Genomic DNA, 12,062 nt, shown 5'->3' with positions numbered 1-12,062 from the left:
TAACTGACTGGATGGATTTTTTTCCAACACATGGCAAATTTTTCGCATATCATCAATATTGTGTATAGCTCATTTAATTTTTTGTGAAATTAAATATTTTGACGTCCCTTCTAATGTCAAAAAATAATCTAAAATTGTTGAAAGGAATTAATGGCTGTTTTAGCAAAAGATAAAATTTCAGTTTTTTTTTTTTGTATTACTTAAGTAGTACAATCTAAAACATTATGTTCCAAAAATATCAGTACTGATAAATAAATAAATTTTTCATTCTGATAGGTCATTACATACGGATCACGTCAGGAATTTGTAGTAATGCTATTCCAACGGATAAAAAAAAAGAAATATAACGGCATCTTTTCTGTATGTTTTTCACTTCCTGAATGGCTACCTCTTATTTATACATTGGGAAATTTCCCGATCTAGCCAGATTTTTCCCATGACTACTTACGCAGACGGGTGGACCTCTGCACGGTTCATCTGTATGTAATGGGTATCCAAAAGCGCAGACCTGTTGTCTTGTGTAGCGTAAAGCTGTATGTCCAAATTTTTGACACACGAAGCACCGCAAAGGAGTCTGTATAAATGGGCGAACTTCAATCTATGAAAAACAACTTTTATCTTATCAGGACACTTCGGCTTGTTGAAGGTAAGGACGTGTGACACGGAGGGTACTACTTCTTCGTTGCGTCGTGTATTTAATCGTCGATACGCTACAACTCCTTGTTCAATTTCCTGTTCTATGCAGTTTAATAGATCTCTGCACACTACTATTCCTTTCGAGGTATTTAAAGTACCATGATGTGAAATCTCAACGTCCATAACGCCGATCTTTTTAGATTTAAAACTGCAAGGACTGTAAATCATTTACAGTTTCGACAAACAAACCAATACTTGTTTTCCTAACTTCTTTAACCAGACCTCCTGCAGCTTCCGTAATTCCACGTGACGAAGGGATTGATCTTTGTAAAATCTTCATCATTTCTTCTTACAACCAGATATTTCGGTTCTGCTGACTGACTCTTCGATCGAAACTTAGCTCGATCAGACTTTTCCTTGTCACTAGCTTCAAAACTCTTCCTTCGCTTCGGATCTGAAGCCAAAGGTTCTCCAAGACGAGGGTTTTTATGTGGACCCTCTGTCACAGATGAAGTGGATGTAGATTGTTACATAAAAATTTGTTCCTCATTCAATATGTCATAAGATGCGAGCGGAGAGACGATTGGGCGTTTCCCAGATCATAGATCCTTCCTGGGTTCCCCAAATAGCCGCCTCCCGCAAATTTAACCCAGGCCAGGGAGTCAGGTACTGCCTAACCCACGATATCGATATCCCAGGGCTCGCACGCAGCAGTAAGGGCTCCGATACTCTTACCCGTAGGACAATCCCAGTCGAGGACCGAAGTAACTGACTCATACTAGACGGCGCAAGATTTCGTCAGAGCAAGCTCATAGCAGCCCACCCTCAACCCGGCTTCACAACCGAGAAGAGGGATGAGCATTCCCCCCCCCCCGCACTACGCCCAGCATCTGCAAAACAGATCACGGTCATGCCCCCGCCACCGCTGTAAACCGAATAGCACAGCCGCAATCAGCTCGGGACCGCCAATCCCGTACTCTACAGGGAGCTCCTTAGTAGAACCATTGCCCCGTTGGCCGACATAAGTATAGGTACCAAAGTACGATCTCGTTTCCCGCCCCGGACGTGTTCGTAGATGTTATTGCACGGACGTGGGGTTAGATTACTCCGGAGCATTATTGTTATCTTGTTCTACTTACGTTCTTAAACTAATAAATTGTAATTATATAAACATTTTCAATTGTCTATCTCAATATCCCGATCGAGCCGCGAACACGCGACAATACATTTACTATAGATAAAACATAAATGGTGGTATGAAAATAAATATTTTATTACACAATATCGATTTATTTATAGATATAAAAGGTTAAATTAAATAAATTTGATTAGTTTTATATTGTTATTAAAAAGATTTTTCAATGAGCTATTAATTTTTTGTTAAATTCGGTTTTTAAAATTTGTTTAAAAATTAACAAGATGAAACAGCTCCAGAATTTGATAGAAAAGTTTCTAAAATAATGAGAATTTTAATTAATGAATATTCTTAAAGCCGTGTAATCGGAGTACTACCTTAAACAACTCGTTATTTTAATATACTATCTTATGTGTAATGATTTTTTTTTTTTTTTTTTTAGTTAGGAGGTCTTGTTTAATTAATTCATCGACTTGAGTTTGATATTTTGATTAAGCAACACCCAAAATGGTATTTCACAAAATTCAAACTATACTTTTGTTCAATAAAATTCAAATATATAAAACTTTATTATTCAACGATTTTGGTCCAGAGAAAATGAATTTTAGTAGGATTTATATTTTCAGCGGTTAAAAATTCAATTACGGCACTTTTCTCATAATTTCATTGACAAGACGTTAATAATTAACTCTATTTTAAAGCTTACTAGTCGATCGAGAGCAGAGTTAAACTAAACAAAAAATCCTTCAACATAGGCAAGAATATAAGTAACTGGCACCCTTCATTCATTTTTAACATAATAGCCCGTTTGCAATACTTTTAAATTTGTATAATAATACAAATAGCTATAATAATTAATAGATTAAGTTCAGTAACAGTATTTAGAAACAGTAATTTTTTTTTTATAAATATTTTAATTACTGTACAAAATGAATATCAAAATGTGGCAGGTGACTTTTATAGAGCTGATGAAATCGTTTTAGTGGGTGTAAAAGAGAATCTTATAATTTTAGATAAAAAATCTTGAATAGTAATTTGTTAGAAAGAAGGGCTTAAAAATCAAAAGCCTTTCTTTATTATTTAAAATAGACTTCCAGATAATTAAATTAAGTCAAAAAATGAATTTTATTAATTACCATTTGTTTAAAAATGATAATTAAATTTTAGTGTCGACAATGAAATTATACAAAATATGTATAAGTAATTGTTAAAATTAAATTTTGATGACCTAAGTTTTGTTAATTTTAAAAATCAAAAAACATCATTCAGTGATAAATAACCTTGTTAATGAACAGTTTTTTGTTTTTTTTTAATTAAGAAATAAAAAATAAAAAACTATTTATTTTTTGTTTATATTACTATGGATCTCTCGTTAGACGAGTATAGCATTCAGAACAATATTGTTTAATTGTAATAGGATACAATACGATTTTGTGTTTACAATGTTCATTTTTGTACACTTTCAGTAAAAATTTAACTGGTTTACTTGTAGAAGAAGTTGATTTAGTTAATGTTAAAACATTCGCTTATTTGGTCAATCGATCACTGCCAAATAAAAATCTAGCACCGGAAATTAAATGTGTAGACAAAACTTTGGTAACAATGTTCGTTTAAACGCAGTAACCTACATCTTTATACTACACTAATGTAATAGATTTTTAAAATTATGAAATTAATAATTGATTTTTTAATTAAAATAAAACTACATTTTTAAAAAATAAAAGATAAATGTTCGTATTTTTTAAGCTGTTTTATTTTTTAATTTATTAACGAAAAAAATAAATAAATAAAACTTGCTTTTATATTGTAATAATGTTTAAACCGTACTTTTATGTTCTTAATTTTGTATTACAATACTGGAAACTATGCAAGTTAATTAAAATTAAAAGAGTAACAATCACAAAAATATACTCTAACGCGTTTCTGTATCCAAGCTGTTGTCATTTTCAGATGATGATGATTAAAGAAATATCGGATGCGTGAAATTGTCCGAGCATGAAATTAATTTAAATTAAAGTTAAAAAAAAATGTTTAATCTCTAGACAAACTTTTAATTCATTTTAAACAAACGTATTTCTTTTCATAACCGTAGAAGTAAAATTATTACATCAAAGATGTACCTTATGTAAATATATTTCGCTTTAGGTTAGCGAGACAAAATCTGTTGAACAAAATAAGCTGTTGAACCCCACTGAATCCATCCAAATCGGCTTAAAGCTACACTTGTTTATATAGGCATTAAATTATTAAATTCAAGTTGTAACTAGTATCGGTACAGTATTTAAGGATTAATTTTACCCCTTCCTGTTTATTCCTTATGATGATTAAATAAACTGCAAGTTTAAAGTATGTTTATGGGTATGTGCGCGTGCGCTCCGTAATGATTTTTTAATGAATAATATTAGGTCAAACATTCCTAATCTTCAAATGTAAACAACCATACATTATGATTAATTCTAGATATTTAAAAAAAAATTATAGTAATTTTTTACCTACGAAGAAGTGTTCAATAAATTTCCGGCAACGTAAACTATTTGCATTATCAAAAAAAAAAAAAAAAAAAAAACCGAGTGAGAAAGATGCAAAGATCTTTTCTTTAATGCTTGCTTGATCTCATATATATTGATTCATATATATATGAATCCCTCCTCTATGAATCATGAGACCTTGCCGTTGGTGAGGGGGCTTGAGTGCTCAGGGATACAGAGTAGCTGGACCGAAGGTGCAACCATATCGGAGAGGTATCTGTTGAGAGCCAGACTAAGGAATGATTCCTGAAAGAGGGCAGCAGCTCTTTCAGTAGTTGTTAGGGGCGTGAGTCAGGACGACTTAAACGGCCGTATCAACATCACTCAGTCCTCTGAGTACTGCGCAGCTGAAAGCAATGGAAAACTACAGCTGCTTTTTTTCCAAGAAAATGTGGCTCTCTGCATTTTCACATAGCAATAATGGAGGCGCCTTCCTTGGTAAAATATTCCGGAAGTAAAATAGTCCCCCGTTCGGATCTCCGGGTGGGGACTACTAAGGAAGGGGTCACCAGAAAATTAAAAAATAACATTCTACGAGTCGGAGCGTGGAATGTTAGAAGCTTGAAAAAGGTTGGTAGGCTAGAAAATTTAAAAAGGGAAATGGGTAGGACAAATGTGGATATAGTAGGAATTAGTGAGGTTCGGTGGGAAGAGGAAGGCGACTTTTGGTCAGGTGATTTTAGAGTAATTAACTCAGCGTCAAATAATGGGCAGGCAGGAGTAGGTTTCGTGATGAACAAGAAGATAGGGAGGAGAGTGGAGTATTTCAAAACGCATAGCGATAGAATCATTGTAATAAGGATAAAATCAAAACCTAAACCGACAACGATTGTTAACGTCTATATGCCTACAAACGCCCATGATGATGATGAGGTAGAGTGTGTATACGAAGAGATTGATGAAGCAATTAAACACGTAAAAGGAGATGAAAATTTAATAATAGTTGCAGATTGGAATGCAAGCATTGGAAAAGGCAAGGAAGGAAATATAGTGGGTGAATACGGGCTGGGCAAAAGGAATGAAAGAGGGGACCGACTTATAGAATTTTGCACGAAGTATAATTTAGTAATTGCCAACACCCAATTTAAAAATCATAATAGAAGAATATACACTTGGAAAAAGCCAGGCGATACTGGAAGGTATCAGATAGATTATATCATGGTTAAGCAAAGATTTAGAAATCAACTCGTTGACTGCAAAAAACTTACCCTGGAGCAGACATTGATAGCGACCATAATTTGGTGATAATGAAATGTAGATTGGGGTTTAAAAACCTGAAGAAAAGGTGTCAGATGAATCGATGGAATTTAGTGAAGCTTGAGGAAGAGGAGGTAAAGAAGATTTTTGAGGAGGACATCGCAAGAGGTCTGAGTAAAAAAGATAAGGTAGAAAATGTAGAAGAAGAATGGGAGAATGTTAGAAAGGAAATTCTTAAATCAGCAGAAGCAAACTTAGGCGGAATAAAGAGAACCGGTAGAAAACCTTGGGTTTCAGACGATATATTGCAGCTGATGGATGAACATAGAAAATATAAGAATGCTAGTGATGAAGAAAGTAAAAGGAACTATCGGAAATTAAGAAATGCTATAAACAGGAAGTGCAAACTGGTGAAAGAAGAGTGGATTAAAGAAAAGTGTTCAGAAGTGGAAAGAGAAATGAACATTGGTAAAATAGATGGAGCATACAGGAAAGTTAAGGAAAATTTTGGGGTACATAAATTAAAATCTAATAATGTGTTAAACAAAGATGGTACACCAATATATAATACGAAAGGTAAAGTCGATAGATGGGTGGAATATATTGAAGAGTTATACGGAGGAAATGAATTAGAAAATGGTGTTATAGAGGAAGAAGAGGAAGTTGAGGAGGATGAAATGGGAGAAACAATACTGAGATCTGAATTTAAGAGAGCATTAAAAGATTTAAATGGCAGAAAGGCTCCTGGAATAGACGGAATACCTGTAGAATTACTGCGCAGTGGAGGTGAGGAAGCGATTGATAGATTATACAAACTGGTGTGTAATATTTATGAAAATGGGGAATTTCCATCAGACTTCAAAAAAAGTGTTATGATACCAAAGAAAGCAGGGGCAGATAAATGTGAAGAATACAGAACAATTAGTTTAACTAGTCATGCATCAAAAATCTTAACTAGAATTTTATACAGAAGAATTGAGAGGAGAGTGGAAGAAGTGTTAGGAGAAGACCAATTTGGTGTCAGGAAAAGTATAGGGACAAGGGAAGCAATTTTAGGCCTCAGATTAACAGTAGAAGGAAGATTAAAGAAAAACAAACCAGCATACTTGGCGTTTATAGACCTAGAAAAGGCTTTTGATAACGTAGACTGGAATAACATGTTCAGCATTTTAAAAAAATTAGGGTTCAAATACAGAGATAGAAGAACAATTGCTAACATGTACAGGAACCAAACAGCAACAATAACAATTGAAGAACATAAGAAAGAAGCCCTAATAAGAAAGGGAGTCCGACAAGGATGTTCCCTATCTCCGTTACTTTTTAATCTTTACATGGAACTAGCAGTTAATGATGTTAAAGAACAATTTAGATTCGGAGTAACAGTACAAGGTGAAAAGATAAAGATGCTACGATTTGCTGATGATATAGTAATTCTAGCCGAGAGTAAACAGGATTTAGAAGAAACAATGAACGGCATAGATGAAGTCCTACGCAAGAACTATCGCATGAAAATAAACAAGAACAAAACAAAAGTAATAAAATGTAGTAGAAATAACAAAGATGGACCGCTGAATGTGAAAATAGGAGGAGAAAAGATTATAGAGGTAGAAGAATTTTGTTATTTGGGAACTAAAATTACTAAAGATGGACGAAGCAGGAGCGATATAAAATGCCGAATAGCACAAGCTAAACGAGCCTTCAGTAAGAAATATAATTTGTTTACATCAAAAATTAATTTAAATGTCAGGAAAAGATTTTTGAAAGTGTATGTTTGGAGTGTCGCTTTATATGGAAGTGAAACTTGGACAATCGGAGTATCTGAGAAGAAAAGATTAGAAGCTTTTGAAATGTGGTGCTATAGGAGAATGTTAAAAATCAGATGGGTGGATAAAGTGACAAATGAAGAGGTATTGCGGCAAATAGATGAAGAAAGAAGCATTTGGAAAAATATAGTTAAAAGAAGAGACAGACTTATAGGCCACATACTAAGGCATCCTGGAATAGTCGCTTTAATATTGGAAGGACAGGTAGAAGGGAAAAATTGTGTAGGCAGGCCACGTTTGGAGTATGTAAAACAAATTGTTGGGGATGTAGGATGTAGAGGGTTATACTGAAATGAAACGACTAGCACTAGATAGGGAATCTTGGAGAGCTGCATCAAACCAGTCAAATGACTGAAGACAAAAAAAAATATATGAATCAATAACCTCAATTATTATATTATATTATATATATATATATATAATTTTTTACTGAATACGTCTATAAAACGAGCATATCGTAGTTTGTTCACGTATCGTCTATCATATCTACCATACTTCATGTCTACTTTTTATTATTAATTTTTATTCAAATGAAAGGTTACATTTATTTTTCTGTTGTTAAATAACAGATAGTTTAGAATAAGTAATTATTTTACTTTCGTAATGTCTGCATTTCTACACAAATATAACAAGTTTATAAATCCTCACCTAGCGAGATGAAGTCCAAGTGATGTGTAATAAATATATATAACATAATATAACATTTCGTGACGGTTTTATTTAATCATATCGGATTGAAATATAACTATTATTTTTTTTAAAATAATTTTTACAATTTAAGTAATTTGCTGATCTCGTTAGAAATAAAATAAATACATTTTTTACTAAGGTATATGAAATTTCTCACTTTATGAGTCCTCGGTCACATGATGTCTAATGCATCTATTAGTTTATTAATTTCGTATCACTTTTTAATATTCAATATAAATTTTAGAGTAACAATTGTTTCTTTTTTCTACAAATCTAATAAAAGTTGAGATTATTGTTACACTACTCCTGTAATTTTTGCAATTTGACTTTGTAATTTTTCATGAAGATTGTGCGCTACATTTTATTTCGTATCGATTTTATTTCTTCTTTTCAAATTAAAAGGGTAAAATTTATTCTTTTTTTTCTAATTAGATTAAGATTTTTCATTCCATTCTTGTCTGTTTCTACATCTTTATTAAAATACAGAGTTTTTTCTAACCATACGCATAGAGATTTTCATTGAATGATATGTATCATACCTACAACTTTTCGTAACCGTTTTACTTCCTTATATAACGTAGGAAAGTAGTTTTTTTCTTTTTAAGTTTATCATGACTTTTCAATAATTTATTTTTTTAGTAAAATAAAACAGTGATCTAGACCAAAATCGAAAAACGTGATCTACAGATGAATGGTTACATAATTTAAACTGTAGTGATTTACAAAGGGTCACTTGTTGCAGTTTGGATTTTCCAAATTCACTCTTATCATCGGTAACTGTCTATCTATCTATTTTTACTTCCTTGTACGAAGTAAAGGAAGTATTGTGATCGCAAAAAATTTCAGTTTTCAGATTTCAACGGAAATATCTATTTTTACCATCCCTGAATCCATTTTGACTAGTTTCGGCGTGACACGTACGTATGTACCTATGTATCCCTGTAGGATGTTGAAATTTTGAATTTAGGACTGTTGTAACATCTAGTTCTGCACCTCCCCTTTTGATTGCAATCGACTGAACGAAAATGTCCTAAAAAGCCCAAAATCCAAAGCAATTTGGATTTTGAATTTTTTGTTACTACAGTAATAAGCCCTCATTGAGAGCTTTTCAACGATATATCATAAGTGGTACTTATTTTCATTAGTTCCAGAGTTATAGCCAAATGATTTTTAATGAATGAAATATTTGGACTTACAAGGGGGAAAATGGTTAGAATCAGACTTCATCTTCTTTTTTTACAACTTTTTTTTTAATTTAAATATATTGATTTATTTATAATTTTAACCTCTCATAAAAAAAAAAATTACAATGAATAATAATTCAATAACAAAAAACAAAAAAAAATGAAAAAATATCAGAACTTATTAATGAAAGAAAATTTTATGTACTTTTCATTTTAAAAAAATTTGTATATGGTGTATATGTAATTTAATCGGCGTACAAGGAAGTCATGTGGTGTCCACATCAGATTTTTTTTGTTCAAAGTCATACTAATCCCTGATTCAAATTCAGGATTGAAAAATAGTGGAAATGTATCTATCTTAGCCAGAAATTCAGTGGCCCTCCGTTACCATTATTTCTAATTCAACCAAGATATAAATTTATTAAAAATTAATTATCAGACAATGTGTTCAATGACAATGTTCACTACAAACAAGTTTTTTTCTTATAAATAAATTAAAAAATAAAACCCTATTTCTAATGAAAAGTATATCGCATTATTAGTTTTATTTAAGTCAAAAAAATGATGCAAAATCCATTATTAAATTATGTACAGTACGAAGAAATTATTTTATCACATCTGAAGTAGAAATATTATGCATGAAAAATAATGATTTTCTTATAGAATTTTTTTTCAATACTTATAATTTTTTTTGAACTATTATAAAAGAAACAAATTTTAAAAATCTAAAATCAGTTAAAAATTAAAAAACACGACTACCAAAAAAAAACATTGCTCTTTAATATACGATAATTAAAGAGCATGCGGGTGACAATTTTGTACACGAGATCTGTTCAGTAAATAACCGAACATTTTTAATCACGCGCCAACGAGATATTTAGTGACGAGCGGTTGGCACCATTGTGTCCCGCACAATCTCCGCGGTAACCACATGTTCTTGGACTGTTGATGTTTTGTTTAGTTTTCGTGAGTTCAACGTGTTGTTTAAGTGTTATTAGCAATTTTTTGATGATTGAACTTTTGTTTCTATGTCGAAACCGTAAACCCAGGTTTCCTCTCCCGCTGTGATCCTTTGCATGAGCAAATTATTACAGCGTTTTAGGTTTTATTTAATATTGCTAAGCAATATGATTCTGAACTTAAGCAACAATAAATATTTATACAAATAAGTTATTGATAAAACATGCAATTGATTTTTACTTTTCTGGCACCATAACTCTAGAGCTATGCTGCAAGAACAAAAGTATGGTAATCAATGAAAAAATTGGTTACGGGTCTTTTTCTCCACGTTTCTTGACCGAGGGACCCCCAAAAAAAACAAAAAAGTAGGGGGTAATGTTCGTACGTACGAATGTAGTGTGTTGAGGTGTTTGAAGCTTAATAACTTTTGACTGGATAAACTGATTTTAGTAAAATTTTGTACAGAGAGTAGTGGAATATGGGGAAATTTTTTTGTTAATTTTGGGATCAACAGCTTCAAGGGGTGGGGTTGATAATCCCTTTTGGGTCAGTTTTCTCAAAATTTTCCAAACATAACTCTACTTTATATTAACTTCATAGCACGCGTATATGCTTATCTTACCATTTTTAAAAAACCTATTACCCCCTAATTCTTTCCCTTCTCCCAAAATCGAAAAATCTATCTTTTTATTTATCGATATTTTTTAACCGCTTTTTTGTGTTCCTAGACATAGTAGTGCAAACGACAAAAAAAAATCTTTGGAAGCAATATTGGGGGTGGGGGAACCGATCAAAGTTTAATAATAAACATTTTTTTGCAATTTTTTTAAAACTCTTTTTACTTTGTTCAAACTATTATATTATATTATTAAAACTTTAAATAATTAACTTTTAGTAATAATATTAAAATTAAAATTTTAGTGGATTTTTTAGTTTCTTCTATTTAATACAGTAAACATAAAAAATTAAAAAAAGATTTTGGAAAGTGATTTTGGAGATTGAGCTCAAAAAAATGTTTAAATACCGATTTTTTTAAATTCGCAATTCCTGACCGGCCATGGAGTCTTCCGCGCCTATCTGTGTGGTAGGAGGAGGGCGGCTGACCCCTATTGCCCTTACTGCGGCGACCCGATACCCCAGAACACGTGGTGTTCTGGTGCCCGCAGTGGGATGATTACCGCCTAGCTTGCTCGGTGATTACCGGACCGCTTAGCGTGGAGAACATCATCGCCACCATGTTGCGGAGCCCCAAGAGCTTTGATACCATTGCAGGGTTCTACAGGAGAAGGATCGGGGAGCTCGGAGATGAGGGACAGCCCTCTGCGAAGCTGCCGTTCGCACGTGCTTGCACGAGTGGGCGGTAGCGATAAGGCACGGGACTCTCACACCCCCGAGCGAAAAAGATCCGAGTCCTGGAGAGGATGCCCCACTTGGGGTGTCCCCGTTAGAGGCATTGGCATAAAAACAGAGTCCCGGCTCCCGAAGTGGGGACCCAGGAACAGCATAGCCGGGCCTGGTGTATCCTACTCTGGGGGTTTGAGGCGGGCGTAAAGAGATCCAACCGGCTGGCCGAGACGTGGAAACCTGTTAGAGAAAAGGATACTCCAATGGGCTGTGTAATACTTAACTGCAGGATCCGGCCCGGCGGAGAAGAGTTAAAAAAAAATAATAAATAAATAAAAATACCGATTTTTTGAATTTTTTTTTTATTTAAACACATTTCTGCAAAAAAACTTCTTCCTGTGATGAAGTTTTAGTAATATTATTTTACATATTAAATGTAAATATCTACATATCATTGTTATATTAAATAATTTTACAATAAAACTTCATCATAGATAAAGTTTTATTTTAAAACCCCCCCGCCCCATAAAAAGAAATCTTGGATAACTTTCTCATGTATCATTAT

This window comes from Lycorma delicatula, chromosome 7, assembly GCF_047948215.1.
Source record: "Lycorma delicatula isolate Av1 chromosome 7, ASM4794821v1, whole genome shotgun sequence".
Lineage (NCBI taxonomy): Eukaryota > Metazoa > Arthropoda > Insecta > Hemiptera > Fulgoridae > Lycorma > Lycorma delicatula.
This window is presented reverse-complemented; position numbering follows the sequence as displayed.